This window comes from Pteropus alecto, unplaced genomic scaffold, assembly GCF_000325575.1.
Source record: "Pteropus alecto unplaced genomic scaffold, ASM32557v1 scaffold104, whole genome shotgun sequence".
Lineage (NCBI taxonomy): Eukaryota > Metazoa > Chordata > Mammalia > Chiroptera > Pteropodidae > Pteropus > Pteropus alecto.
Genome location: NW_006436664.1, coordinates 5,130,649 through 5,135,434, shown reverse-complemented (window position 1 = coordinate 5,135,434; position 4,786 = coordinate 5,130,649). Strand labels below are relative to the sequence as shown.

Below are 4,786 nucleotides of genomic sequence, written 5' to 3'. Positions count from 1 at the left end.
GAAATGTTCCATTGTATATATGTACCACCTTTTCTATATCCATTCATCCATTGATGGACATCCAGGTAGACTCCTTATCTTGACTATTCTAAATAATGCTGCAGTGAACATATAGATTTTCATGTTCCTCTAAAGTAGTGTTTTGGGTTTCTTTGGATAAATACCCAGAAGTGGGGTAACTGGGTCCTTTTTTGCCTCTTGTTTGTTTGTTTATTATTTCTGCCTACAGCACCTAGTCTTCATAGGTGGTCTCCCATCCAAGTACTAACCAGGCCCGACCCTGCTTAGCTTCTGAGATCAGACATCGGGCTTGTTCAGGGAGGCATGACTGTAGACCATAGACTGTGGCTCCACTGGGGCATGGACCCAAGACCTTCTGCGTGTAAAGCAGCCGTGCTAACTGCTACACTATGGAACCATGTTCATCCTTTGTCTCTTGTTATAGCCTTTGTTTGAAAGTCTGTTGTGTCTAGTATAAGTATTGCTATACCACCCTTTTTTGTTTCTTTTTTCATGAAACATCTTTTTCCATCCCTTTACTTTCAGTCTGTGTGCCTTTCGATCTGAAGTGAGTCTCCTCTAGGCAGCATATGAAAGGGTCTTATTTTCTTATCCATTCAACCACCCTATCTTTTGATTGGAGAATTTAATCCTTTTATATTTAAAGTAATAGTTGCTAGATATGTAGTTATTGTTATTTTATTGTTCATCTTTTAAATCTTTTTTTCTTTTTTCTTCTTCTTAAAGAAGTCCCTCAAACATTTCCTATAATACTGACTTGGTGGTGATGAACTCCTCTAGCTTTCTCTTGTCTGGGAAGCTCTTTATCTGTCATTCAATTATAAATGATAGCTTTGCTGAGTAGAGTAGTCTTGGTTGTAGGTCCTTGCTTTTCATCACTATAAATATTTTATGCCAACCCCTTCTTGCCTGCCATGTTTCTGTTGAGAAATCAGCTGACAGTCTTAAGGGAGCTCTCTTGTAGGTAAGTAATTGCTTTTCTCTTGCTGCTTTTAAGAGTCTCTCTTTGTCTTTAACCTTTGGCATTTTAATGATGATGTGTCTTGGTGTGGGTCTCTTTGGGTTCATCTTGTTTGAGACTCTATTCTTCCTGGGTTTGTATGTCTATTTCCTTCACTTGGTTAGAGAAGTTTTCTGTCATTATTTGAAATAGATTTTCAATTCCTTGCTGTCTCTCTTCTCCTTCTGGTACCCCTATGATGTGAACATTGGTACACTTGACGTTGTCCCAGTGGCCCCTTAAACTATCCTCATTTTTTTGGATTATTTTTTCTCGTTGTTTTTCTGATTGGTGTTTTCTGCTACCTTATCTTCTAAAACACTGTTTCAGTCCTCTGCTTCATCTAATCTACTGTTGATTCCTCCTAAGGTAGTCTTCATTTCAGTTATTGTAGTCTTCATTTCTGACTGGTTCTTTTATATGTTTTTTATCTCCATTTTTATGTTTCCTTTTTTTGTTAAAGTTCTCACTGAACTCATCTACTCTTCCCCTAAGTTCATTGAGCATCCTTATAACCAGTGTTTTTGAACCTTGCATCTGGTAGATTGCTTGTCTCCATTTTGTTTAGTACTTTCTCTGGAACTTTGTTTTGATTTTTCATTCAGGACATGTTTCTTTATCTCCCCATTTTGGCTACCTCTCTGCATTTGTTTCTATATATTAGGTAAAGCTGCTATGTCTCCCAGTCTTAGTAGAGTGGCCTTATATAGTAGCTTTCCTGTGGGACCTTTTCAACAAATGATGCTGAACAAGTGGACATCCACATGCAAAAGAATAACCTAGACACAGACCTTACACTTTTCACAAAAGTTAACTCAAACTGGAGCATATAGAAAGGTAAAATTCAAAACTATAAAACTTTAAAAGAAAAATTAGGAGAAAATCTAGGTGAGCTTTCATTTAGTGATGAGTTTTTAGTTATAGCACCAAAAGCTGGATCCATGAAAGAAAAAATTGCTGAGTTGGATTTTATTAAAATTTCTGTTCCGTGAAAGATACTGTCAAGAACGTCACAATACAAGCCATAAAACTGGGAGGAAAATCTTTACAAACACATGTCTGAAAAAGGATTTGTTTAAAATAGACAAAGACTTTTAAAACTAAACAATGAGAAAACAAGTGTCCTAGTTAAAAATGGACAAAAGACTGAACAGACATCTTACCAAAGAAGATATACAGGGAGACCAGGTGTAGATGATAGAAGCTTCATTCATCCCCTCCTGTGACCACATCAAAGTTGTGATGGAAACATGGAGCGAAGAGTAGGCAGAGTTACCTGGGGTCTAGATAAATAGAAGCCCTACAACTAGGGAGATAAATAAGAAATCATCCTGCAACGGGTTGGAGGTAGGAGGGGGCGAGGATGCAAGGCTGCCTGGTCCCGAGTGGCTGAGTGGGACAGAAGTTATGACAACTTCAGCCAGCAGCTACAGACTTTTTTTAAAGGGGTTGTGTCTGTAACCAGACTTTCGTGGTGATGGACTTGGTTGCTCTGAGCACCAGTGCTGGGTCGGCTGCTCAGGGGGCACCAGGGACTTACAGGGGAACTCTGAGTTGTTAGAGTGAGAGCCGGAGGTGAGGCTTTCTCCTGGACAGAAGTGCTGGAGGCATCTATTGTTTTTCTGTTGAGCCCTCCCCACTCCCATTGTGCTGACACAATGCTTCCATAGCTGAGACATCATCTGGATAACAGAAGTCACTCAGCCCCGGGCTAAACTTGGCCTGCAGCTGAACCCCTCTCAGAACTGTGCCGCTGGACACCTACTACACAAAGCCAAGCTAAAAGACCGGGAGACTTAGGAGCTTTGCTTAGCAGATAGAAACAGACACAGAAAGACAGCCAAAATGGGAAGACAAAGAAGTAGAAACCATATGAGAGAACAGAACAGAGATCCAGGAAAAATGGAATCAAGCAATCTAATAGATGCAGAGTTCGAAACACTGGTTATAAAGATGCTCAATGAACTTAGGGGAAGTATAGAGGAACTCAGTGAGAACTTTAACAAAGAGATAAAAAACAAAAATGGAACTTATAAAAGGAAACCAGTCTGAAATGAAGAACACATTATCTGAGATGAAGAGTATATTAGAGAGAATCAACAGAGTGGATAAAGAAGAGGATCGAACCACAATATAGAGGATGGAGAAGCCAAGGACACCCAATCAGAAAGACAAGAAAAAGGAAACAAAGGTTATAATAATAATTTAAGGAGTCTATGGAACAAAATTAAAGGTAACAGCAATCTGTGTCATAGGGGTACCTGAAGAAAAGAGAGAACAAAAGGTTGAAAATCTATTTGAAGAAATAACGATGGAAAACTTCCCTAACCTCATGAAAGAAGCAGATATACAAACCCAAGAAAACTCAGAGAGTCCCAAGAAAGATGAACCCCAAGAGGCCCACACCAAGACACATCGTAATTAAAATGCCATAGGTTAAATACAAAGAGAGAATCTTAAAAGCAGCAAGAGAAAAGCAGGTAGTTACTTACAAGGCAGCACCCATAAGATTGGCAGCTGATCCCTAACCTCATGAAAGAAGCAGATATACAAACCCAAGAAAACTCAGAGAGTCCCAAGAAAGATGAACCCCAAGAGGCCCACACCAAGACACATCGTAATTAAAATGCCATAGGTTAAATACAAAGAGAGAATCTTAAAAGCAGCAAGAGAAAAGCAGGTAGTTACTTACAAGGCAGCACCCATAAGATTGGCAGCTGAATTCTCAAAAGAAGCTATGCAGGACAGAAGGGCTTGGCACAAAATATTCAAAGTGATGAAAACCTAGGATCTGCAAAGCTATCATTTAGAGTTGAAGCAGATAAAGACATTGAGAGTCAAAGGACAGATAAAGAGCTTCCCAGAAAAAAAAAAAGCTAAAGGAATTTATCACCACCAAACTAATATTACAGGAAATGTTGGAGAGACTTTTTAAGAAGGAAAAACATGTATAAAAAATATGAATAAAGACTGGTAATAGCTACATATCTATCAACAAGTACCTCAAATGGAAAAGAATTAAGTTCTCCAACTAAAAGATAGGGTGGCTGAATGGATAAAAAAACAAGCCCCTTTATATGCGGCCTACAAGAGACTCACTTCAATTGAAAGACACACACAGACTAAAAGAAAAGGGATGGAAAAAGGTATTGCCTTGATGGACGTTGAGGGTGTTGTGCTTAATAAAGTCAGATAGAGAAAGACAAATACCACATGATTTCATGTACATGTGGAATCTAAAGAAAAAATTAATAACAACAACAACAACGGATACAAACTCATAGATACAGAGAATATTTTGAGGGCTACTAGACAGGAGGTGTTGGAGGGGGACAGTGAAAACGGGCAAAGGGTTTAGGAGTACAAATGGATAGTTACAAAGTCATCATGGAGATATAAAGTGTAGCATAAGGAAAATAGTCAACAATGTTGTAAAAAATTGTAAGGGGGGCGACTACTTTGTGAGTTTATAGATATCTAATCACTATGCTGTACAACTGAAACTAAGATAGTATTAGATGCCAACTATAATTGAAAAAACACCTTGAATTGTACAATGTAAATATGAAAAAAGAAGATATACAGATGGCAAATAAGCATATGAAAAGATCCTTAATATCATCTGTTGTTAGAGAATCACAAATTAAAACAACAGTGAGCTACTACAGCGTGCATATTAGAATGACTGGAATTCAAAACACTGGCAACACCAAATGCTAGAGGGAATGCAGAGCACAGGAACTTTTATTCATTGCTGATGGGAAT

At 38.4% G+C, this 4,786-nt stretch overlaps 1 pseudogene; it reads right to left on the bottom strand.

Annotated features, from left to right (window-relative positions):
• Positions 1 to 220: 220 nt before the first annotated feature.
• On the bottom strand, positions 221 to 336 carry LOC112481142 (annotated as a pseudogene).
• Between the last annotated feature and the right edge of the window lie 4,450 nt (positions 337 to 4,786).